General features: G+C 44.2%; 5 non-coding genes and 1 pseudogene across 5 annotated transcripts; 1 reads left to right on the top strand and 5 right to left on the bottom strand.

Moving 5' to 3' along the window:
• Positions 1 to 6,004: 6,004 nt before the first annotated feature.
• trnar-ccu (transfer RNA arginine (anticodon CCU)) lies at positions 6,005 to 6,077 on the bottom strand. The gene has a single exon. It is a non-coding gene; the product is annotated as a tRNA-Arg (tRNA).
• Positions 6,078 to 6,411: 334 nt separating this feature from the next.
• trnaq-cug (transfer RNA glutamine (anticodon CUG)) lies at positions 6,412 to 6,483 on the bottom strand. Its single transcript has one exon. It is a non-coding gene; the product is annotated as a tRNA-Gln (tRNA).
• Positions 6,484 to 8,199: 1,716 nt separating this feature from the next.
• trnar-ucg (transfer RNA arginine (anticodon UCG)) lies at positions 8,200 to 8,272 on the bottom strand. The gene has a single exon. It is a non-coding gene; the product is annotated as a tRNA-Arg (tRNA).
• A 711-nt stretch (positions 8,273 to 8,983) lies between these two features.
• Positions 8,984 to 9,056, bottom strand: trnar-ccu (transfer RNA arginine (anticodon CCU)). The gene has a single exon. It is a non-coding gene; the product is annotated as a tRNA-Arg (tRNA).
• A 6,754-nt stretch (positions 9,057 to 15,810) lies between these two features.
• Positions 15,811 to 15,882, bottom strand: trnaq-cug (transfer RNA glutamine (anticodon CUG)). Its single transcript has one exon. It is a non-coding gene; the product is annotated as a tRNA-Gln (tRNA).
• A 411-nt stretch (positions 15,883 to 16,293) lies between these two features.
• LOC131697892 (large ribosomal subunit protein mL62-like) lies at positions 16,294 to 18,257 on the top strand (annotated as a pseudogene).
• The last annotated feature ends 8,771 nt before the right edge of the window (positions 18,258 to 27,028 follow it).

The following is a 27,028-nucleotide window of genomic DNA, read 5'->3' as shown; positions in this document are numbered from 1 at the left end:
ATCATTATCTGTTAAACCAATAACCACAAACTTTGGTAGCTGCCCCAGAAACAAATTCTCCTGATTACAGACCCTACTCCCTCTAGGAATACTAAAAACTTTCATAGACACTCTATCAATAGGATATCGGGCATTAGAGGTCATCAAGGCCTGAGCTTGGGCAATTCTGACCTCAGGGGACACTTTTACTTTTTTAATATAGAGAGATGCTTCTAAAATTTTAAGTTTGAACTCTTCTGCAGCATCAGACATTAAACAGAAAGTGTCATTGGCCCTCACCATTTTAATTTTCAGGTCAATCCCATTCAGCATGAGTTTCTCTTGAAAAAATATATCCGCATGCAGAGGTCCTAAAAGTTCAACAGTATGACTCATTCTGGTAAACGCATGCCGTTTAACTAAACCTTCATTAGCCCCTGCAGGATCAGTCTCATCCATATGTCCTGGGGTATCTTTGTAAAACAAGCCGGCAGTGAACTGTGATTCTAGAGTGTCCTTACTAAAGTTTAGCATTGCTTCTATAATGCTTCTGTAAGGATAAGTATTACTGCTTTGACTGATTAAGCGATTTCCTAAAGTTACATCCACTTGTGAAAACATGGTAGCTACAGGGTAATTGATAATACCGACTATACTACCTCCAACTAAATCGGAGCCATCAGCCCTAGTAATTTTGCATGAAAGTCTTAAAAGAGTATTATTCAAATCAAGATAATCTTCCCCATTTCCCGCTATGTAAAATTCGATGGGGCCCGTGTCAGACAAGGCCGACAGGGGGGGAATTTCCACATAAAGGTTTTTTTCAATACTTGTCTGGGTATAAGGTACAGTAAACAGATCCAATTCTGATTTCACACATTCTTGAGACATATGATGTACCAGCGTCATGATTTAAAAGATGTTTCTCTTTTTCGCTGTTCTGGGAGTCTTTGGTTTCTTACTCCTTCTCTGGTTACCCTTACTAAATGACCTCAATGTAGCTGGTTTAGAATTTTTGTGTGGATGATAGCGAGATCCTGGGGGTTTGCTACGTTTTCTCTTGTATCCTCATCAAGCCCTCACCTGACTGGCTCTTGTTATGGCTATGAGGGTTATGACTTGTTAGGACATTTGACACCACGTCACTAACAATATTTTTAGCTGCTGATTTAAAATGAGGTTTAACTATTTCAAAACCCCTTCTAAGTAACGGTAAAGCTTTTCTGAAAAGACTTCTAAAAATACCCCCTATACCCGCCCCATACATTACTGGAGCTCCAGAAAATCCTGGCAATCCATTACCAGTCTGATTTTTGTAATAATTAATATAAGGATTGACATATCCATTAGGGCCCATTTTCAATTATGTGTAAAAAAGAGGCTTTACAGGTCGGAAATGCAACTTCACTACAACCTTCCCAAAACGGAATGGCACTAACTTGTTTTGGTCCGTCTTAATTTGTATAGTTAATGTGTCAAAGGTGGTCTTGCTGAGTGGCACATAATGAGGTCTGTCGTAAGTTACCGTGATTATATCGTTGTTTTTGCCTTTAATAGGAACACATCTTAGAAGAGGCACGTAACTATCTCCAACGGCTTGATGTGTAATGATATCAGTATAGACATACAGGGTATAAAATCCCGCTCTGATGTCAGCTGGGTAGTTGGTCCTCAAATAAGCAGAATACACTTTAGCCTCAATAGGACCTAATAGGCTAATAGTTTCACCCTTTATAGTCTCACGAAATCCCAACATTTGTCCGAGGTGTTCTTTGGTAAAAAGCATATACGGTTTAGTACTTTTTATATAAATTCGTCTTTCTATAGGTTTATAGAATAATTTCAAATCATTATTATTTTGTTCATCGGGAGTCTTGTCACCTTTCTGATCTAGTCCTTTTCCGAGCAGGACATCGTTCATGGTCGTTATTACATCCTGAAGGGTCTCATAATATCCTTCTGGTATAGTATATTCACGTTTTATCGCATTTTCTATATCATTGGTAATAAAAGTGCTGTCTTTAAGGCTAATATTATCCCAGGTATGGGGATATTGAATCTCTGCTAAGCAAACTTCCCATTTTCCCGGTAGATTCAATGTTTTAACCAATTTGATAGTAAAATTTGATATTGCATTTTTAGGGAAAACCTCCTGTGAAGCATTACTAGGCAGAGTTACATAAAAAGAGTCTTGAGACATCTTGAATAATGTTTTAAGTGTAATTAAATACACTCTGTACTTGTTAACTCTTTAGATCCACCACCTGCTGCTCTGCGACCCAACTGTTAAATTTTTCAGGCCAACCGGCCCATTTTATGAGATAAGACTTTTTACCATTTTCCTTTTTCTCGGCAACTATCTTCTCTATCCTAAACAGCCTATCAGTCTTAACATTTATTTTCTGTAATTCTGGTTCATAAAATGTGCCCATTATAGGCTCTCCATCATAATCACATAGTTTATACACCGGTGGAAATCTTGGTATACATTCTGTTATAGTAAAAATCTCTGATGTAAACGTCTGTTCATATCCTTTTATAAAGGGAGCTCTTAACTTTGAAATTCTTACGCTGTCACCGACGGCAAACTTAAACTTTATATGTTTAGGGCTTTTCTTCTTAGAGTATAAAGTTTTAAACACTTTAAATGAATTATCTTCATTAACTTCTGAAGGTTTCATTTGAATACTACGGTGGAAGGAGTTGTTATATGCATGTACCATTTCTTGTAGTTTATCCATATACTTATGCGTGTTAAAAGCGGTGAAATATTTCCACATTCTTGTTTTAAGAGTCCTGTTGTATCTCTCAACAATAGATGCTTTTAGTTCATTCCCCGTGGTAAAGTGTAGAATATTATGTTTTTTTAGCATGTTCTGAAATGCTTTGTTTAGAAATTCGGCCCCTTTATCAGTTTGTAGTTTTTTAGGTTTCCTACCAGCGCCGATGATCCTCTTGAACGCCTCTGTCACCATCTTAGATGACTTATTTTTCAATGGTAAGACCCATGCATATTTGGATAAGATATCTATACATGTTAACATGTACTTATAACCTCCATTTTCTTTTGACAAGCTAGACATATCCACTAAATCAGCTTGCCACTGTGTGTCGATATTAGATACAAATACAGTGTTTCTTTTAAAGGTTATTTTAGAGGGCTTATGCAACGTATATGAGTCTTGCTCTGATAAAAAGTCAGTTACGACCCTCTCAGAGACTTTAGGTCCATCAGACCTCAGAGCTCTTTGAAGAGTCTGTAAACCCCCTAAACCTCCAGGATTTGAGGGATCGTAGTATATTTTTTTCATACGCTGGTGTGTCATCTTTAACCAAAATAACACAACTGAGAACAATATGACTTTCAAAAAGTTTTTTATTCAAAGGTTATCATAACACTTCAGAGACATGTGGGACGTTCAAAAGTTTTATTCACAGTTTATCAAGAAGATTAGGACATTTTAGAAGAGCTATAAAGTTTTTACACAAACATTCATGATTAGTCACTAAATAATCCACGACATTTTGCACAACTATTGATATATCTTCATCTCTTAAAAACCTGGCCATGTTATAAAAACATACATCAGTCACATAAGCATACAAAACAAGGATATGTGTACATTTGCAATCTTCTATTTCATCAAACATTATAGGTAATATATTCATTAAAAATGCATTTAAGGGTTTACAGTGTTTTACATGGGTAATTACCAACTCTGACCATTCTTTAGTATCAATATCTTTACGGATTAAATCAGTTACACTTTTTAAATTGCTAAACATTTTTACATTTACGGGGATCAGGTTTTGAAAGAGTCTCTTGCAAGCCACTTTCTCAGCTAATAACTCAAACAACAGCCCCTCCATGGTTTTCCTCAGTTTTGCTGGAGTCTGGACGTTCCCCATTTTCAAAGTCACAGGCCCCGTAATATGCTAATGGCGCGCGCGGGTTAGTAAAACTGCGATGGTAGAAAGCTTTGGTAATTTTGTTAACAATGTCTCGGGTCTTGTCATCCAGGGTTTCTTGTAGATGAATCAGTTTACGTCTAATGCTGTGTTCTGGTCTTAGCTCTGTTAAAATATCTTCCACCAGTTTCTGAAGTTTTGTTAAAGACGGATGAAAATTGAAACACGCTAGAGCTTTAGCTATCAGAAGCTTCAGCCACGGGATGTGTATTTTTTCTAGTATTTCTTCAAAATGTTGATCAAAATAATTGGGGGCCGCATCAAAAAGGCAGCTGTGTCTCAGTTGGCTCGGGTGGTCAATTTCACAACCCCGGCAATTTTTCACCATATCACGGTCAATGATCACTTCCAATAGAGAAGCCACGAGACGCATAGAGATCTTTAATACTTTTTCAAAAGAGATGCCTAGGCCCCCGTCAACGTCGTCAGACTCTGCAGGATTGAGGAGCGGGACATTTTCAAAGTCTTTTATAAGCTGTGTCATTTCTTCACTGGTCCAATCCATCTCAAGATCGCAAGGTTCAAGAACGGCATTTTCAGAGAAGTATCTAAAGTTTGCAGAAGCCATGGTGTCAGACTCCTTCAATCAAAAGGACATGTGGGGAGCCCCTTTAGTATGCTCCCCAAGATTAGTTTTCGGCCTATGAGGGTGTTGACGCCTCAGGCACCGCGGGGGATCCTTTGAGATGACCTATCAGAGATCCTTGAATGGGTGGTCCTTGAGGCGCCGCCCCTGTGGGCGTTTTCAGAGTTACCCTATTACATCCGCCCCTCTCTCTCTCTCATTGATGTTTGTTTTCAGTTCAGTCCACAGAGGAGATTGTACAGTACACAGACGATCCTTGGGAAGAATGCTTGAAGGCCCCATGCTTGGACTCTCTCTTGAAACTTTTTTTACAAGCCGTAGTTTCTTTTGTATCTGTGGAGGGGCTAATGTGCATTTTTTTAAAAGCTTTTATAAGTTCAGACATTTCCCAATCCTCAAGATCCACTTTCTCTGAGCAGCAACTAACAACGGTATGAGACATCTTGTGTAACACTCTAATAAGTTGGCAAAATATTTTCCTCCTTTTTATGAGGTCTGAAAAACATGCCCAGACATGCCCCTTTAAAAAAAAAAAAAAAAAAAAAAAAATTATAAATATTTAATGTTTATAAGCACTTATTAAATACAAAGGGCTGATTTATATATATATATATATATATATATATATATATATATATATATATATATATATATATATCATTACCCATATTCCAAATGTTTATATAAAATCCCCGCCCCTCATTATATATTCATAAATCCATGCCCCTCATTATATATTCATAAATTCATACCTATAAGGTCAAAAAAAGGTCAAAAGGGTCATAAATTAGACTTTTGACATAAGCTATAGTACTATTACTACTAATATCAACGAAATATTTTTTCATAACAAAGCAAACAAGTACAGAACTACCACAGTCCCAAAGAGGTACGGAATTAAAAAAGCAGCCAGTAGCCCCGCCCATACCCTAAAGCTATGTGCTTACCCAATTGGCGCTGCCTCTTGTCTGTTATTTTCCTATTGCTGAGTGATGCCCCGCCCCTCGTACTCAGGGCACAAATGGAATTGACTGACGCTTCTGTGAAGTAATGGTTTTATAAACAATACATACCGGTATGTGATTGTTAATATGAAATATATATAAAAGCGGCTGAAATACAAACTGACAAAAAAAATCTAGCAGAGGATGGTTTCGATCCATCGACCTCTGGGTTATGGGCCCAGCACGCTTCCGCTGCGCCACTCTGCTTTTGCTCAGTTGTCAAATGTTTAATAAGATACTGTTAAATTAATTAATATAATGGACTACTATTTAATCATAGCGGTTAACGTTACTTTAGGGTGGTAAGGTTAAATTGCCTTTACCAGACACCGTGTTTAAATGGTTACTGACGCTAACCATGTTGAAATATATGTTTATTTATTTTGATGAATAATAGCTGAAGAGAGGGGAAACGTCTGGAAAGTTTATTATAAAACAGTCGTGAGAAAAAAAAACATACACGTTACACCCCAGATGGGACTCGAACCCACAATCCCTGGCTTAGGAGGTCAGTGCCTTATCCATTAGGCCACTGGGGCTCCTAAAGAAAATGCCGTTCTTGCTCATATTTGTGTGCCTGACTATCGCTAAATACAGAATGGAAGGTAACCCCAAAAAAAAATTAACGCTTTACCTTTTTACCTGTACTGTACTCTGCAAGCTTTTTATGGTCACCTCGGATTTTTCAGTACAGGTTGCAAAAGCAGACAAAAGCAAATAAAAGTATTTCTGAGGGTTTTATACTTTAGATTTTATGGCTAAAAGGTGCCATCCCACAACTTTGCAGTGAATTTCTCAGCATTTATTATGATAGAAACGTCAGTTCGACGAAACACTTTTTAATAACTTAAGAATAATAATGCACTGAAACGAAGGTCCCACCGAGATTTGAACTCGGATCGCTGGATTCAGAGTCCAGAGTGCTAACCATTACACCATGGAACCCATATTTACGCCTTGGCCACGTAACTGTAATAAATACATCATTTTATTATTATTCTTTTTGTTGTTGTTGTGTGTGTAAGAGTTTCTACTGCGATTGTTTTAATTAGCACTAATCTTGGACTACCTTACCCAGGGTAACATTACACAGTCCAAGATTGGTTTTAATCGGGCTGTGAAAGCAGCCGAATATGTTTACAATGACTTGGATCCGGGAATCCAGAGCATTAAAAACTGTAATAAGTCCAGACTAGTTTGGAAAAGCTTGTCTTCGTTCAGACTGTATCACAATCCCCCATCCTTCACTGCTATGACATAATAGTGTTGCATTGAATTACTACTTTTTATAAAGCATGTTATTGTGAAGCATGTTTACTGACGTGCACCTTTTGTTTTTGTGTAGATCGCCTCACCATTACCTACTGTCGAAGCAGTGGCCCTGGAGGCCAGAATGTTAATAAAGGTATGGAAATGGAAGTCTTTGTTAAAATATTCACAAGCATGTTTAATGTACAGGGTGATCAGGAGCACTGTTGTGGGGAAGCATTCTCCACAGAGTTAACTAGACAGGCAACAACATCACAGGTTACAGAGAGTCAGCTACTGTTGTGTTATAGTACATTTTTCACATTTTGTTCTAGTAAACACACAAGCTGAAGTCCGGTTCCACATACAAACAGCTGATTGGATTCCTGAAGATGTGCGACAAAAGATTATTTCTCAGGTAACATCAATACTAAGATTACATATTCACTGGAGCTGACTGCTAATAACATTGAAGAAATGTGAAAGTTAACTAACAGCTGGTGTGTAAAGGGTAAATATTTTAACTTCTAACTGAAATGAAAGCTTAACAAAAAACACCTCTACGAATCTGTGCTATACGATGAAAACATGAATAAAATCAGACATTGGTCTAATTAGTTTGTTATAAGGCTATGATTTTGATGCAGTACTTTTTAGTTCGTTTTACTGGCAAGGTGCGGCAAAAAAACAAGAATTCACGGAAAGTTGTCCAAATGTAGGTTTAGCTACATCAACATACACAAGAGCTTTTAAATAGTACACCAGAACCAATAATATAAAGACTTGCTTTTGACTGCTGGCAAGTTTAAATGTTACTTTAGAGTACAAAACTTTACCGTCCAGACTTCAGACTCCGACATCATTTCTGGTCAGAGTCGAGGGTCTCAGTGCGACAAATGTTTGAAATTCTCCCTTTCGGGTTCCCTGTTGGTTGAGAGGACGGATGTACCAACGATGTCGCTTTTAAAACCTCTTGATAAGAGGTACAAACTCAGCACATTTACTTTAAATGTAAATGTATCCAATTTTGCGAATGCAATCTGTATTTAAAGTGTGAACAACAGCTGTGACCACTTTGCGCAGTCAAAAGTGCTGCGACACGACGCGTCCCGTACAGCAAATAGTGAAGCTGCACAGCTTGTAGTTGATTCACCTGCGATAGAAGGAATCTACGTAAGGAATTGATCATTTGACATATACTGGACTATACATTAGGTACATTTCTAACGAGATCACACTGATGTAGAACATATTTCTATATTTAAGTTAAATTATTTTCCTTACCACACCAAAGGAAAAGAGCCTATATCACTTTTTAAAACGCAGAAACATGTACACTGACTTAGATTGTATTATTTGATCTGAAATACAAGTTACACAATTAATAAATAAAATCTAAAATAAAAAAAAAACCGACCACGAAGGGACTCGAACCCTCAATCTTCTGATTCGAAGTCAGACGCCTTATCCATTAGGCCACGCGGTCTTTCACCAAAAGAGAGCGTTTACTTAAATACTTTCATCTATAATTAGCGTAGTTTGTACTACAGTATCAACGAAATATTTTTTCATAACAAAGCAAACAAGTACAGCACTACCACAGTCCCAAAGAGGTACGGAATTAAAAAAGCAGCCAGTAGCCCCGCCCATACCCTAAAGCTATGTGCTTACCCAATTGGCGCTGCCTCTTGTCTGTTATTTTCCTTTTGCTGAGTGATGCCCCGCCCCTCGTACTCAGGGCACAAATGGAATTGACTGACGCTTCTGTGAAGTAATGGTTTTATAAACAATACATACCGGTATGTGATTGTTAATATGAAATATATATAAAAGCGGCTGAAATACAAACTGACAAAAAAAAGCTAGCAGAGGATGGTTTCGATCCATCGACCTCTGGGTTAAGGGCCCAGCACGCTTCCGCTGCGCCACTCTGCTTTTGCTCATTTGTCAAATGTTTAATAAGATACTGTTAAATTAATTAATATAATGGACTACTATTTAATCATAGCGGTTAACGTTACTTTAGGGTGGTAAGGTTAAATTGCCTTTACCAGACACCGTGTCAAAATGGTTACTGACGCTAACCATGTTGAAATATATGTTTATTTATTTTGATGAATAATAGCTGAAGAGAGGGGAAACGTTTGGAAAGTTTATTATAAAACAGTCGTGAGAAAAAAAAAAAACATACACGTTACACCCCAGATGGGACTCGAACCCACAATCCCTGGCTTAGGAGGCCAGTGCCTTATCCATTAGGCCACTGGGGCTACTAAAGAAAATGCCGTTCCCTTTCACGTCGAAAATAACCATCAACATGAGATATTGCCGTCAGGCAGCACTGGTAGGCTGAGCTTTTATAGCAATATAGCTGCAGTGTAAGCCCGCCCCCCTGGGAGCTTACTTAACTGCGCGCGCGGGTATGCACTTCCTCTTTTGTCTTCAGCCTTGATACGGTAGGTAATAGATAATAGAGCTTGTTAACTGATTGTACTCGATAATCTTTACGCTTGAGAAGCTGGTTAATTACCCCTTCTCTGAGTTTATTTCAGTTATTGTGTTATTAGGATTATATATATTTCTTTTATATATATTTTCCTTTCGCTTTGCTTTGGCATCGCGTCTTCGTGGTCTCCCGTCTTCCTTTTCTTATTGTTATTATTATAATATATAATTTTATTATATTTATTATTTGGGTTTTTTGTGTATATATATTGTTATATATATTTTTTATTGTATATTGTTTGGGACGCGTGTTGCGTTGGCCTTAGGCCACGCGCATTATTGCAGCCTCGGTCTTGCTTAGGCAAGACCGCGTGTGTGTGTGTGTGTGCGTGCAGCCTGCATTGCAGTCTCCCCCCCCACCGCGGCGCGTTCTACCCCCACGTGGCTGCTATTGAGTATAGCCCCACTGTTTTACACTATACGTAGTGTCTGCTGCAGCGTCCAAACAAAAGAAAAAAAAAAAAAAAAAAAAAAGTTTTTTTCCCATACAGTATAAGGAAGACGACCACCAAGTGCATTAACTGTTGCCCTTATAAGCAACACAACACCTTGTCTTTCGAGACTCAGACACACAGACACTTTCGGTGTCAGCGCTTAGGCGCCTGGTGTAGCGCTTCGGCGCCTAGTGCTTGGGCTCAGTGCACGCAACGCACCTGTGCACGCACCTCGACGCTCGGTGCTCGGTGCACGCACCTCGACGCTTGGTGCTCGGTGCGTCTGTGCACGCACCTCGAAGCTCGGTGCTCGGTGCCTCGGTGCACGCACCTCGACGCTCGGTGCTCGGTGCCTCGGTGCACGCACGTCGACGCTCGGTGCTCGGTGCGTCGGTGCACGCACCTCGACACTCGGTGCTCGGTGCTTCGGTGCACGCACCTCGACGCTCGGTGCTCGGTGCCTCGGTGCACGCACCTCGACGCTCGGTGCTCGGTGCCTCGGTGCACGCACCTCGACGCTCGGTGCTCGGTGCCTCGGTGCACGCACCTCGACGCTCGGTGCGTCGGTGCACGCACCTCGACGCTCGGTGCTCGGTGCCTCGGTGCACGCACCTCGACGCTCGGTGCTCGGTGCCTCGGTGCATGCACCTCGACGCTCGGTGCTCGGTGCCTCGGTGCACGCGCCTCAACGCTCGGTGCTCGGTGCCTTGGTGCACGCGCCTCGACGCTCGGTGCCTCGGTGCACGTACCTCGACGCTCGGTGCTCGGTGCCTCGGTGCACGCACCTCGACACTCGGTGCTCGGTGCACGCACCTTTGGTGCACGCACCTCGACGCTCGGTGCTTCAGTGCACGCACTTGGCGTTTGCCTTTTCAGTGCTTGGTGCACGCGCCTCAACGCACCTTAAAGCTGTTCGCTTGGTGCTCAGTGCTTAACGCTCGACGCTCCTATTACTGGCACGGTACGCTTCGGCATACAACGTGCTGCACCATGTCATTTCACCGCTGTGTCACCTGTGGGACGAAGTTACCGGCTAATGACCCGCATGAGGACTGCGTGTCCTGTCTGGGGCCGGAGCATGCGGCATCTGCTTTGGCAGACAAAGCCTTTTGCACGTTATGTGCAAGCTTTCAGACGCGCACTCTGCGTCATAGGGCGAGGAGAGCAGTCGGGGATCGCTCCCCTTCATCTGGGTCGTCACACACCCTTTCCGCCCCGCAGCCTTCTTTGGCTTCCCCGCCAGCGAAGCTGCCTTTTTCCAGGAGTTCGCCTTCCCAGGTTACCCCTGGTCAACGATCTCCTGACGTTAGGCGCAAGAGAGACCGCTCCCACAGCCTTTCTGTAAGGCGAGGCCCTTGTCCTCGCGGCGAACGCTCCCGTCAGATCTCGAGATCCCGCTCTAGATCGCCCCAAAGGAGAGGACGTTCCCGTTCTCCTCGTCGCGACAGGCGAGGTGGTGTAACTGAGCTTACTAATAAGATGTCTCAGTTTATGGACCTTATGATGGGGCAGCAATCGCTGCTCATGTCCCTGGCCACAGCTCGGGCCGCAGAGGAGCCAGTCAGACCAGCTGTCAACCAGCCGATCATCCTACCACAACCCCTGTCCGTTCCAGTTGCGCAACAGGACGCATGGGACGTGGATGCTATCTCTCGAGATGCATCAGAGGGTGAGCCTCTCCACGGAGAGGATAGTGTGGAGGCAGAGCTCACGTCCCACCACTCAGAGTCTGAGATGGAGGTAGGCGTAGATGACTCTTTATGGTCCCTAGTAGAGCGGGCGACTCGCCACCTGGGCTTAGAATGGCCTGCCACTGAAGAACCTAGGCGCTCTCTTTTTGAGTCGCCTTTGGCACAGGGCCAGCAGTCTAGGATGCTTCCGGCCTTCCCAGACTTTGTTAAGGAGGTGCAGTCCACTTGGGGGACTCCAGCCTCCGCCCCGGCAACCTCGCGTAAGGCGGCTGCCTTTACCATGCAAGGTGCGAGTGAAGCGGGTCTGGCGTCATTTCCGCCAGTTGGCGCTGCGTTCGCAGCGTTGGTGAAGTCACCAACACTCTCTGGGTTGGTGAAAGACCCCACCTGCCCTAACAAGCAGTGCAGGATCACTGAGGTGCACCTCAAGAGGGGCTATTCGGCGGCTACAGAGGCAGTTAGGCTGTCCAATCTGGCCAGCCTCCTCTCAGTTTATCAGGCTGCGCTAATAAAGGATCTCCCAGACTACCCTTCGGTGTCTCTGAGAGTGGAGTTGGGGCTAGTTGCCCAGCTGCTGGTCAAGCTAGCCCAGCTTAACGCGCGGGCCCAGGGCAGGAGCATCGCGTCTCTGGTGGTGGCCAGACGACAGCTCTGGCTCTCGCAGGCGAGAGTCGAGGAGCATGACAAAGCTCCCTTGTTGGATGCCCCAATTACACCGGGGCACACATTTGGCACAGCGGTGGAAGAGATGCTGCAAAGCTCAGCTAAGGCTAGAGAGGCATCACAGCAGTTGGCTACAATATGGCCGCGTAGGCCTTTCCAGGTCAAACGCCCACAAGAACATCAGTGGCGTAGAACACCACCGCAACACCAGCCCCGTCCAGGGGGTACTAAGACCTCCCCGGCGGATACAGCAGCGCGTGGCCAAATCCCAAGGGGACGACCGCAGCGCACAGGGTGGCGACCTAGAGGAGGCGGCAGACCACGCCCTCGTGGCTCTGGCCAGGCCCCTCGTGAGCGAGCGAAGCCTAAGCAGCCCTGAGAAAACCAGGCAGCCATTAGCCCAACCCTACACTGTTCCACAGCTTCTGTTTTGGCAACAATGCACCAGCGATATCTGGGTGCGCAAAACTATACTCACCGGGTACACCCTTCAGTTCCGGTTAAACCCCCCCCCCCTTCAGGGGGGTGGTGGTAACTGTGGTGAAGGACGTGGTTCAGTCCTCAGCTCTGAATGTGGAAATACAGGCATTGCTCAGGAAGCGTGCCATTCAACTAGTAGACCCTGCTCTGACCGACCAGGGGTTCTACTCCAAGTACTTCCTTGTGCCAAAGAAGGACGGCGGGCTCCGCCCTATTCTAGACCTGCGTGTACTGAACAAATACCTACGGGTGTTGTCGTTCAAGATGCTCACGCACAGGCACATTGTCCAGTCTGTCCGGCAGGGCGACTGGTTTACCACCATAGATCTGACAGATGCGTACTTTCACGTTCCCATCTATCCGGGTCACACGAAGTATCTACGATTCGCATTCCAGAGCAGGGTCTACGAGTTTTGCGTCCTGCCATTCGGCCTGTCTCTAGCTCCTCGAACCTTTTCGAAGTGTATGGACGCCATTTTAGCTCCTTTGCGGGCTCAAGGCGTCCGACTGCTGAACTATCTGGACGACTGGCTCGTCTGCGCGCAGTCAAAGGAGCAGCTGGCACAGCACACAGTGATGGTTACAGACCATCTTCAGCAGCTAGGTCTGAAGGTCAATCCAGACAAGAGCCGCCTCGTGCCCAGCCAACAGACCGAGTTTTTGGGTCTGCATCTGGACTCAGTGTCCATGGCAGCGACCCTATCGACACAAAGAGTTGCCTCATTAGAGCGGTGTCTCTCCCTATTCAGGTTGAGAGAAACAGTCAGCATGGAGCTCTGTCAGCGCATGCTGGGGTTGATGGCTGCCGCCTCGCAAGCCCTTCCTTTGGGCTTACTACACCAGAGACCTCTGCAGGCCTGGTTCAATGCCTTCGCGTTGCACCCGCGGAGAGACAAGCACCGCAGGTTGAGGGTATCCCGAACCTGCTGGGAAGCATTACGCTGGTGGAAAGTTCAGTCGAACATCCGCCAGGGCGTGCGCTTGGGTCCCATCTTCCGAAGGGAAGTTATCACGACCGACGCTTCCAACCAAGGTTGGGGGGCAGTCTGGAACGGGACAGGGACCCGTGGAGTGTGGTCAGGACCCTGGAGGTCAGCCCACATCAACGCTCTGGAACTCAGAGCAGTGGACCTCGCCCTTCGGCACTTCTTGCCAGTGCTTCTAGACAAGCACGTGTTAGTGCGGTCAGACAACACCACAGTAGTGGCGTATATCAATCGCCAGGGCGGATTGCGGTCCACCGGTCTTCACCGGATGGTAACGCGGCTGTTGCTCTGGGCTCAACCGCGTTTAGCCTCTCTGCGTGCAGTTCATCTGCCGGGCAGAGTCAATTACGCAGCGGATCTCCTGTCCAGAGGAGGTCCTCTTGTGGGCGAATGGCGTCTTCACCCTCGGGTGGTAGAGCGCATCTATATCGACCATCCAGAGTGCGAGAGTGCCCTCTACTAGGTCGCAGTATGCGTATAAGTGGCAGTTGTTTCAGAGTTGGTGTCTGGCTGAGAGCCACGACCCAGTCTCCTGTCCTATGGCAGTAATATTGCAGTTTCTGCAGAAACTGCTGGATGAAGGGAAATCTCCTTCTACACTTAAAGTGTATTTAGCCGCCATTTCGGCTTGTCATGTACGCATTGACGGTTTATCACCTGGTTGCCATTTTTTGGCATCTCAGTTTCTGAAAGGCGCAAGACGCTTGCGGCCTCCAAGAACGACCAGTTTACCGTCGTGGAGCCTTGATGTGGTGCTAGAAGCCCTTACCAAGGCACCGTTTGAGCCTCTCCACAGCGTGGATATGAAGCTCATATCTATTAAGACTGCATTTTTGCTGGCTGTGGTATCAGCAAAACGCGTGAGCGAGTTACATGCACTTTCAGTGCATCCTTCTTGTACTCGTTTTGCAGGAGACGGTTCTAAGGTCTCCATGCGCCCTAATCCGGCCTTTTTACCAAAGGTTATATCCCCGTTCCACATGAACCAGTCAGTCGAGTTGATGGCGTTCCATCCTCCTCCTTTTTCTTCCCCAGAGGAAGAGCGGTTACACATGCTCTGCCCCGTGAGGGCATTGAGGTGTTATATTGACCGTACAAAGACTGTGAGGCAGACAGAACAGTTGTTCATATGCCATGGTTCTAGATCTTTGGGTCAGCCGCTGTCTAAACAGCGCCTTTCCCACTGGATAGTGGATGCTATTAAATTAGCGTATGAATCTGCAGGCCTTCCACCACTAGGGCAGTTGAAGGCGCATTCTACCAAAGGTATGGCGACATCCTGGGCCCTCTTTCGAGGGGTGCCGGTGTCTGATATTTGCACGGCAGCCAGTTGGGCTACGCCGCATACTTTCATGAGGTTTTACAGGTTAAATGTACTGGATTCCTCTGCTCCACTGTTTGGAGCATCTGTTTTACACTCTACGACGCCTCAGGATGCGGACGTATAGAGTGGTTGATAGCATGGTGTTGACTGTTCCACCTTTAAGACAGGTGTCATTACGAGCATAGACGCTGAGGCGCAGCTCCGCATATGCCTAGATGTACTGCCTACGCAGTTGCGTTATGACGTAAGTCTGTCCTACTGCCGAGAATCCTCCCTCGCGACAGCTAGGGTTCACTGTATCCCATGTTGATGGTTATTTTCGACTTGAAAGGGAACGATAGGTTGCGGATGCAACCCCGGTTCCCTGAAAGAGAAAATAACCATCAAGCTGCGAGGTCGCTCTGGAGGCCTTCACGGCCTGAAGAGCAAAAGAGGAAGTGCATCCCCGCGCGCGCAGTTAAGTAAGCTCCCAGGGGGGCGGGCTTACACTGCAGCTGGCGTGGGGGCCTATCGGCAGCTTTGCTATAAAAGCTCAGCCTACCGGTGCTGCCTGACGGCAATATCTCATGTTGATGGTTATTTTCTCTTTCAGGGAACCGGGGTTGCATCCGCAACCTATCGTTCTTGTTCATATTTGTGTGCCTGACTATCGCTAAATACAGAATGAAAGGCAACCCAAAAAAAAATTATTAACGCTTTACCTTTTTACCTGTACTGTACTCTGCAAGCTTTTTACGGTCACCTTGGATTTTTCAGTACAGGTTGCAAAAGCAGACAAAAGCAAATAAAAGTATTTCTGAGGGTTTTATACTTTAGATTTTATGGCTAAAAGGTGCCATCCCACAACTTTGCAGTGAATTTAACAGTATTTAACGAACTGAGAAACGTCAGTTCGATGAAACACTTTTTAATAACTTAAGAATAATAATGCACTAAAACGAAGGTCCCACCGAGATTTGAACTCGGATCGCTGGATTCAGCGTCCAGAGTGCTAATCATTACACCATGGAACCCATATTTACGCCTTGGCCACGTAACTGTAATAAATACATCATTTTATTATTCGCTTTTTTTTTTTTTTGTTTGTGTGTGTAAGCGTTTCTACTGCGATTGTTTTAATTAGCACTAATCTTGGACTACCTTTCCCAGGGTAACATTACACAGTCCAAGATTGGTTTTAATCGGGCTGTGAAAGCAGCCGAATATGTTTACAATGACTTGGATCCGGGAATCCAGAGCTTTAAAAACTGTAATAAGTCCAGACTAGTTTGGAAAAGCTTGTCTTCGTTCAGACTGTATCACAATCCCCCATCCTTCACTGCTATGACATAATAGTGTTGCATTGAATTACTACTTTTTATAAAGCATGTTATTGTGAAGCATGTTTACTGACGTGCACCTTTTGTTTTTGTGTAGATCGCCTCACCATTACCTACTGTCGAAGCAGTGGCCCTGGGGGCCAGAATGTTAATAAAGGTATGGAAATGGAAGTCTTTGTTAAAATATTCACAAGCATGTTTAATGTACACGGTGATCAGGAGCACTGTTGTGGGGAAGCATTCTCCACAGAGTTAACTAGACAGGCAACAACATCACAGGTTATAGAGAGTCAGCTACTGTTGTGTTCTAGTACATTTTTCACATTTTGTTCTAGTAAACACACAAGCTGAAGTCCGGTTCCACATACAAACAGCTGATTGGATTCCTGAAGATGTGCGACAAAAGATTATTTCTCAGGTAACATCAATACTAAGATTACATATTCACTGGAGCTGACTGCTAATAACATTGAAGAAATGTGAAAGTTAACTAACAGCTGGTGTGTAAAGGGTAAATATTGTAACTTGTAACTGAAATGAAAGCTTAACAAGAAACACCTCTATGAATCTGTGCTATACGATGAAAACATGAATAAAGTCAGACATTGGTCTAATTAGTTTGTTATAAGGCTATGATTTTGATGCAGTACTTTTTAGTTCGTTTTACAGGCAAGGTGCGGCAAAAAAACAAGAATTCACGGAAAGTTGTCCAAATGTAGGTTTAGCTACATCAACATACACAAGAGCATTTAAATAGTACACCAGAACCAATAATATAAAGACTTGCTTTTGACTGCTGGCAAGTTTAAATGTTACTTTAGAGTGAACCAGGATTTCGAGTTTTCCACGATTCAGAAATAGAATGTTGTAAAAAGAGCCTCTAAGTTGGAAAACTTCTGTTCTCCGATGCATTGTTGTTCTTTCTTTACAGAAAACAGCTCTCACAATTGTTTTTCTTTTAGCTGTCACCCATTTACATACTTGCTCGCTCAGTTATCTCATTCGCTGACCTACACAGATTAGTATTTTCAGTACATTTTTTAACGGAAATAAAGGAAGCGCCTCATCAAATGTGTTTCACATCTATTTTCAGGCGTCCAAGACTACATTCAAATTCACGATTTTCAGGATTTCCATGACCTCTGTGACAAAATCGTAGCCTTAGTTTTACTTACAAAAAAATACCACGAATTGCATACATCAGGGGATAGCAGCGTGACATAGTACACAGCTGCGTGACACTGGGACATTTACAAAATTGAGGAGGTGTGTATACTTTTTTTTTGTAAGTAAATAAATATCAGGGACTTTAATATGTTCTACTGTTTTGAGCACTACATGTAATAGGTCAGGCCTCAGAACTGGCTGTTAAAACCCTGTTAGTTATGTTTTTATTGATTTATTTTGCATCTCAGCATACAAACCGAATAAACAGAAGTGGGGAGCTGATCGTCACCTCGGAAGTGAGCCGGTACCAGATGCGCAATCTGTCTGACTGTTTGCAGAAGATCCGAGACATGATCGCTGCTGCCAGCGTGAAACACAGGCAGCCTTCCCAAGAAGACGTGGCTCTCCGACGCTACAGGTAATCTTCCTGTGACACCAGGATCTGATCAGGGCTGCCAAGAGCTCATTTAAAACTGGGAGCATTACCTTGTACCACGACACAGCAATGCACTAGCCCTCAATTATACTATTTCAGATGCTGATCCTTCCCGTAGCAAACAATCTAACCGCACTCTGCTCTAAGAGGGTTGTGATATTGGCGTCACTTCTTGGATTTTGGATGATAACAGATATTAGCTTCATGCTCATTTTCCCATATCCAGTTGTCTTCATGTTTACAAACTATTTGATCAGAGATGCCGTAACCTTACAATTTGCCTCCAGAGCAAATTAACATTGTTTCTCTTTTCAGGATGGACAAAATGAACTGAGAACGCCTGCAGCAAAAGAAAATGCACACTGCAGTGAAGCGAAGCCGACGCGAGGAGTTTGATTGAAGGTGATGCCAGGATATGAAGGCTGGCTGCATTGAAGCAATCTGTAAAGAATAAATGAATGACTTGTACAAAGTGTTGTTTGTTCCTCGTTTATTTTAATTTGTCGGCTGGTTTTGCTGGGTTGGGTAACTGGAAGTTATGAATAGTTTTCTAAATAGTTACTCGGATGTACCACATGTGTAAGAGTTGATCAGTTGAAAGAGGCATGATCAGTATGACTCTAAAATACTGGCTGGCACAGTGGACTGTAAATTAACATCTTAAAATACATCTGCACATTGCTGTGTGTTTACAATGGTTGTGGTGTTGGAAAGTTAGGTTACTTGTTTGCTGAGCAGTGTCAAAGTAGCCTCCTGACATGGTAATGGTAAACTGAGTGCGTGTTTCACATTTTTTTAATGCGTACAAAAGGCAGATAAGCAGCTTCTCTGGACCGCTGGTTTTCGTTCTCAAAGGGATTTATTTTAGCAAAGGGAAATTGGAAGTGTACATTAAAGCTCAACCACGCCTTCACCAATACCCAAGATTACCATATAACTCCATGTGAAACTCAAAATGGAGCGAGGTAACCAGTGGTGTACCACAGGGATCAGTATTAAGTCCTCTGCTATTCCTGATCTACATTAATGATTTAGATTCTGGTATAGTAAGCAAACAAAAAGTTAAATTTGCAGACGACACAAAAATAGGAGGAGTGGCAAACACTGTTGAAGCAGCAAAGGTCATTCAAAATGATCTAGACAGCATTCAGAATTGGGCAGACACATGGCAAATGAAATTTAATAGAGAAAAGTGTAAAGTATTGCATGCGGGCAATAAAAATGTGCATTATAAATATCATATGGGAGATAGTGAAATTGAAGAAGGGAACTATGAAAAAGACCTAGGAGTTTATGTTGACTCAGAAATGTCTTCATCTAGACAATGTGGGGAAGCTATAAAAAAGGCTAACAAGATGCTCGGATATATTGTGAGAAGTGTTGAATTTAAATCAAGGGAAGTAATGTTAAAACTCTGCAATGCATTAGTAAGACCTCACCTAGAATATTGTGTTCAGTTCTGGTCACCTCGTTACAAAAATGATATTGCTGCTCTAGAAAGAGTGCAAAGAAGAGCAACCAAAATTATCCCGGGTTTAAAAGGCATGTCGTATGCAGACAGGCTAAAAGAATTGAATCTATACAGTCTTGAACAAAGAAGACTACGCGGCGATCTGATTCAAACATTCAAAATCCTAAAAGGTATAGACAATGTCAACCCAGGGGACTTATTTGACCTGAAAAAAGAAACAAGGACCAGGGCTCACAAATGGAGATGAGATAAAGGGGCATTCAGAACAGAAAATAGGACGCGCATTTTTTACACAGAGAATTGTGAGGGTGTGGCACAAACTCCCCTGTAATGTTGTTGAAGCTGACACCCTGGGATGCTTCAAGAAGCTGCTTGATGAGATTCTGGGATCATTAAGCTACTAACAACCAAACGAGCAAGATGGGCTGAATGGCCTCCTCTCGTTTGTAAACTTTCTTATGTTCTTATGTTCTTATAGAAACGTCAGCTCGATGAAACACTTTTTAATATCTTAAGAATAATAATGCTAAAATGATTGTCCTACGGGGATTTGAACTCAGATCACAGGATTGAAAGTCATGAGTGATAACCATTACACCATGGAAACCATATTTATGTATCGGCCACTTAACTGTAATAAATACATCATTTTATTATTATTCTATTTTTTGTAAGCGTTTCTACTGCTGTTGTTTTAATTTGATACGTTTAGGTTATATTTTAGACAATTTGGTGGATTCTTGATCTCCTTAGTTCGATCTAGGCAGTGGTGAAGAACTTCAGATATTTTCCACAAGGGGGCGATACACCATGGCAGCGGCTAACCACAGTAGTATTGGTGTGAACCAAGCAGAAACTCAATATTTTTAAAAGCGTGAATATGAATTTACAGAAAAGAACTTTTCCAAAATATATAAATGAAAAAAGATAAATTGGTTGGCCAAGAAATAAACTATGGTATGCATTCTCTAGATTGTGGAACATTCATAGAAATAAACTTCCTGCTGATTTCCAAATTTCCTGAAGGAATCAGAGCCAGACAGAAGCACCTGCCATCAACCAAGTGCCTGAATCAGCTCCCTGCACACTGTATTACATTCCTCCATTTCCCAGCCTGGGTCAGCTCTCTGCACACTGTACTGCATTCCTCCATATCCCTGCCTGAGTCAATTCTGTGCACACTGTACTGCATTCCTCCATATCCCTGTCTGAATCAGATCTCTGCACACTGTACTGCATTCCTCCATATCCCTGCCTGAATCAGCTCACTGCACACTGTACTGCATTTCTCCATATGCCTGCCTGAGTCAGCACTGCACACTGTACTGCATTCCTCAATATCCCTGCCTGAATCAGCTCTGCACACTGTACTGCATTCCTCCATATCCCTACCTGAATCAGCTCTTCACATTTTACTGCATTCCTCCATATCCCTCCCCGAATCAGCTATGCACATTGTAGTGCATTCCTCTATATCCCTGAATGAATCAGCTCTGCACACTGTACTGCATTTCTTCATATCCCTGTCTGAATCAGATCTCTGCACACTGTACTGCATTCCTCCATATCCCTGCCTGAATCAGCTCACTGCACACTGTACTGCATTTCTCCATATGCCTGCCTGAGTCAGCACTGCACACTGTACTGCATTCCTCCATATCCCTGCCTGAATCAGCTCTGCACACTGTACTGCTTTTCTTCATATCCCTGCCTGAATCAGATCTTTGCACACTGTACTGCATTCCTCCATATCCCTGTCTGAATCCGCTCTCTGCACACTGTACTGCATTCCTCCATATCCCTGCTTGAATCAGCTCTCTGCACACTGTACTGGATTCCTCCATATCCCTGCTTGAATCAGCTCTCTGCACACTGTACTGCATTTCTCCATATCCCTGCCTGAATCCGCTCTCTGCTCACTGTACTGCCTTCCTCTATATCCCTGCATGAATCAGCTCTCTGTACACGGTAATGCATTCCTTCATATCACTGCCTGAATCAGCTCTCTGCACACTGTACTACATTCCTCCATATCCCTGCCTGAATCCGCTCTCTGCTCACTGTACTGCCTTCCTCCATATCCCTGCATGAATCAGATCTCTGTACACGGTAATGCATTCCTTCATATCCCTGCCTGAATCAGCTCTCTGCACACGGTACTGCATTCCTCCATATCCCTGTCTGAATCAGCTCTCTGCACACTGTACTGCATTCCACCATATTGCTTCCTAAAACAGCTCTCCACACTGTACTGCATTCCTCCATGTCCCCGCCTGAATCAGCTCTCTGCACATTGTACTGCATTCCTCCATATCGCTGCCTGAATCAGCTCTGCACACAGTACTGCATTCCTCCATATACCTGCCTGAATCAACTCTGCACACTGTACTGCATTCCTCCATGTCCCAGCCTGAATCAGCTCTCTGCACATTGTACTGCATTCCTCCATATCCCTGCCTGAATCAGATCTCTGCACATTGTACTGCATTTCTCCATATCGCAGCCTGAATCAGCTCTGCACACTGTACTGCATTCCTCTATTTTCCTGCCTGAATTAGGTCTGCACACTGTACTGCTTTCCTCCATATCCCTGCCTGAATCAGCTCTGCACACTGTACTGCATTCCTCCATATCCCTGCCTGAATCAGCTACCTGCACACTGTACTGCATTCCTCCATATCCCTGCCTGAATCAGCTCTGCACACTGTACTGCATTCCTCCATATCCCTGCCTGAATCAGCTCTGCACACTGTACTGCATTCCTCTATATCCCTGCCTGAATCAGCTCTGCACACTGTACTGCATTCCTCCATATCCCTGCCTGAATCAGCTCTGCACACTGTACTGCATTCTATATCCCTGCCTGAATCAGCTCTGCACACTGTACTGCATTCCTCCATATCCCTGCCTGAATCAGCTACCTGCACACTGTACTGCATTCCTCCATATCCCTGCCTGAATCAGCTCTGCACACTGTACTGCATTCCTCCATATCCCTGCCTGAATCAGCTACCTGCACACTGTACTGCATTCCTCCATATCCCTGCCTGAATCAGCTCTGCACACTGTACTGCATTCCTCCATATCCCTGCCTGAATCAGCTCTGCACACTGTACTGCATTCCTCTATATCCCTGCCTGAATCAGCACTGCACATTGTACTGCATTCCTCCATATCCCTGCCTGAATCAGATCTCTGCACACTGTACTGCATTCCTTCATATCCCTGCCTGAATCAGCTCAGTGCTCACTTTACTGCAATCCTCAATGTCCCTGCCTGAATCAGCTCTCTGCACACTATATTGAATTCCTCCATATTGCTTCCTAAATCAGCTCTGCACACGGTACTGCATTCCTCCATATCTCTGTCTGAATCAGCTCTCTGCACACTGTACTGCATTCCTCCATATTGCTTCCTAAATCAGCTCTGCACACGGTACTGCATTCCTCCATATCCCTGCCTGAATCAGATCTCTGCACACTGTACTGCATTCCTTCATATCCCTGCCTGAATCAGCTCAGTGCTCACTTTACTGCAATCCTCAATGTCCCTGCCTGAATCAGCTCTCTGCACACTATATTGAATTCCTCCATATTGCTTCCTAAATCAGCTCTGCACACGGTACTGCATTCCTCCATATCCCTGCCTGAATCAGATCTCTGCACACTGTACTGCATTCCTTCATATCCCTGCCTGAATCAGCTCAGTGCACACTTTACTGCAATCCTCAATGTCCCTGCCTGAATCAGCTCTCTGCACACTGTACTGGATTCCTCCATATCCCTGCCTGCATCAGCTCTATGCACACTGTACTGCATTCCTCCATATCCCTGCAAAGGGTAAATATTTTAACTTCTAACTGAAATGAAAGCTTAACAAAAAACACCTCTATGAATCTGTGCTATACGATGAAAACATGAATAAAATCAGACATTGGTCTAATTAGTTTGTTATAAGGCTATGATTTTGATGCAGTACTTTTTAGTTAATTTTACTGGCAAGGTGCGGCAAAAAAACAAGAATTCACGGAAAGTTGTCCAAATGTAGGTTTAGCTACATCAACATACACAAGAGCTTTTAAATAGTACACCAGAACCAATAATATAAAGACTTGCTTTTGACTGCTGGCAAGTTTAAATGTTACTTTAGAGTACAAAACTTTACCGTACAGACTTCAGACTCCGACATCATTTCTTGTAAGAGTCGAGGGTCTCAGTGCGACAAATGTTTGAAATTCTCCCTTTCGGGTTTCCCTGTTGGTTGAGAGGACGGATGTACCAACGATGTCGCTTTTAAAACCTCTTGATAAGAGGTACAATCTCAGCACATTTACTTTAAATGTAAATGTATCCAATTTTGCGAATGCAATCTGTATTTAAAGTGTGAACAACAGCTGTGACCACTTTGCGCAGTCAAAAGTGCTGCGACACGACGCGTCCCGTACAGCAAATAGTGAAGCTGCACAGCTTGTAGTTGATTCATCTGCGATAGATTAAGATTTCCATTACACGAGAGTAGATGTTAAAAATTCATGCTGATTTGAACTCGGCTCTCGCCAAGATAAGCACCAACTAAGACGTAGCTTTACAGTAAACTAATGTGATCCATATGCGTCTCCATCCATTTACGTTTCCTTCCATATGATGATGTAGATATCCTTCTGTCTGGTGTTAATGGCTGAAGTGTAATGCTGGCTCCAGGGATCAGCTTATTTTGCCTCCCTGGCGCATCAGCACACACAACGGCTGCGATGCTGGCTCCGGGGATCAACCAAAGTGCGGCCTCCCCAGCGCATCAGCATGACAACCGTCTGGATTGAGCTAAGTAGGGTACATCTCTGGGGTTTTCAAGTGGGCACCTTCCATCCTCAGTGTTTCGTCGACTAGCCCACGACACCTCAAGAGGGCTCGACGGTGATTCTGGCGTCCCAGCATCACCCCCCTCCGTCCCCCACTCAACTCAGCCCAGCTTACTTACCTGTCCCCAGCCAGAATCTTTCCGTCTCAACCACAGCCAGTTGCTGCTCCTCTCTGCTGCTTCAGATAAGTTCTTCACTGTGCGACGCAACTCTTGGCCACTGAATCCGACGTCTCTGAGAAACCGGGTTGTAGAGTGTGCCACAAATCCTCGACAACCCACTTCCACTGGGTAAACCCGAACTCTCCATCCTCGCTGTTCCGCTTCAGTGGCTAGTTGAGCATACCGCAGTTTCTTCCTCTCATACGCCTCATCTACAGCATCCTCCCATGGCACTGTTAACTCTACCAGGTGAACAAGGCGTGCTGATCCAGACCACAAGACAATATCTGGTCGAAGGTTAGTGGTGGCAATCTCAGGTGGAAAAATAAGCCATTGACCAACATCTGCCAGCATTTTCCAGTCTCTAGCAGCATCCAGTTGTCCTGGGCGAGGATTGGTTTTAACACCTTTTCTTGGTGGTTGCTCTCCTGGGCGGAGGAATGTTGTCTTTTGTGTGTAATGTTTTGATGGAACAGGTGGCAACTTATTGGTCATGTTACGCTTGTCTTCCAATGCTAAGGCCAAACATCGCAGCACCTGGTCATGGCGCCAAGTAAACCGTCCTTGGCTAAGAGCCACCTTACATCCTGTCAAAATGTGCCTTAATGTTGCAGGTGATGAACACAAAGGACATGAGGGATCCTCTCCTACCCAGAGGTTTAGGTTCTGTGGTGATGGGAGAACATCATATGTTGACCTGATGAGGAAACTGATCCTGCTCTGTTCCATTGACCATAGGTCTTGCCAGCCAATCTTGCGTTGTTCCACACTCTCCCATCTCATCCATTCTCCCTGTTTGGCCTGGGAAATGGCCTTTATACACCTCATCCTCTCCTCCTGCTTTTGCACCTCGTTGACTACCAGCTTCCTTCTTTGAGCTGGGGCCGCCTTGTGCCATGTAGGAGGAGTTGAACTGAAACCAAGACCCCCTCTTCCATGCTGAACTTGCCCCATGATATCACCAATTCGAAGGGCAGCCTTTGCATCTTCCACAGCTTTCTTTGCCGCCCACTTTCTTCCAGTTTTCAACACAGGTGCTGCCTCCCTTACGCATTTATCGCGTGACTCTACTAATGTCATTTCCAATCTGACCTTGGCGCACTTAAACTCCTCGGTTAGAGCAGAGACTGGTAGCTGCAGTATTCCTTTACCATAAAGTCCCACTCTGCTGAGGCAGCGTGGAACTCCCAACCATTTCCTGATGTATGAACTGATTAAAGCTTCCAGCTTCTCTACTGTTGTCAAAGAAACCTCGTACACAGTCAGTGGCCACAGCAACCTCGGCAGTAGACCAAACTGAAAGCACCAGAGTTTTAGTTTACCTGGTAGAGCGCAGCTGTCTATGCTCTTCAACCCTTCCACTGCTTGTTGTCTAACTTCTCCCACACGAACTGTGTCCTTTAGATCCCCGTCGTACCATCTCCCAAGACTCTTCACTGGCTTCTCAGACACTGTTGGTATTGCCTCACCATTAATGAAGAATGTTTTATCTACTACTTTGCCTTTAATTATAGAGATGCTCCTTGATTTAGTGGGCTTGAATTGCATTCGTGCCCATTCAATGTTATTGGTTAATTTGCCCAATAATCGATTAGTGCAGGCGACTGTTGTAGTCATGGTTGTCATGTCATCCATGTATGCTCGAATTGGTGGTAGTCGCATTCCAGAAGCCAAGCGCTCTCCTCCTACTACCCATTTTGATGCCCTAATGATTACTTCCATTGCCATGGTAAAAGCCAGCGGAGAAATGGTGCATCCTGCCATTATTCCAACCTCTAGGCATTGCCATGTAGTGCTGAATTCTGAAGTTGAAAAACTGAATTGCAAATCTCCAAAATAGGCTTTCACTAAATTTGTTATTGTCATCGGTACACTGAAAAAATCAAATGCTGCCCAAAGTAGTTCATGTGGCACTGAACCATATGCATTAGCCAAATCCAGGAATGTCACATGGAGCTCCTTCCTCTCCTTTTTAGCTGATTGAATTTGTTGCCAGATCACATTGATGTGTTCTAAGCAACCTGGGAAACCTGGAATGCCCGCTTTTTGTATTGAAGTGTCAATGAAGCAGTTCTTTAATAGGTAAGCTGACAATCTCTGAGCAATAATGCTGAAGAAAATCTTGCCTTCTACGTTTAATAGGGAAATGGGACGAAACTGACTGATGCTTGTAGAATCTTTTTCTTTAGGTATAAAGACTCCACCTGCTCGGCGCCATGCTCTTGGTACAACCTGTTTTTCCCATGCCACTTTCATCAATTTCCACAGAATTCGTAGAACTCTTGAAGCACTCTTGTACACTCTGTACGGAACTCCATTAGGCCCTGGAGATGATGAAGCCCTTGCTTTTTTCACAGCTTGCTCTATTTCTTTCCACTTAGGTGCACAGTCCTCCATTTGGTATTCTGGTGGATTGATAGGTGGGATGTCTGACGGAATTGACATAGGCTCCTGCCTTTTTGAATCTGTATGTGTTTCCTCCAAATATCTCTCCAGCTCAACCTTAGATACTTTTAGTGTGCCATTCTTCTCACTGGTGAATAACTTCTTTACAAATTTGAATGGGTCTTTATAAAAGTTAGCTCTCGCACGCTCCTTCTTTTTGTAGCGTTTCCGTAGGCGCTCAGCTCTGCGCAATGTTGCAAGCTTATCTTTTATGACCCTTTGTAAGAGATTGAGTCCCTCCTTCTGACTTTGTTCTGCTCTTCTCCATTGGTTCCTCAGCTGTCTCCTTTCTCTAACTAAGC

The sequence above is a fragment of the Acipenser ruthenus genome, chromosome 17 (genome assembly GCF_902713425.1).
Source record: "Acipenser ruthenus chromosome 17, fAciRut3.2 maternal haplotype, whole genome shotgun sequence".
Classification (NCBI taxonomy): domain Eukaryota; kingdom Metazoa; phylum Chordata; class Actinopteri; order Acipenseriformes; family Acipenseridae; genus Acipenser; species Acipenser ruthenus.
Note: the sequence above shows the minus strand (reverse complement) of the source record. Positions and strands in the feature narration are given on the sequence as shown.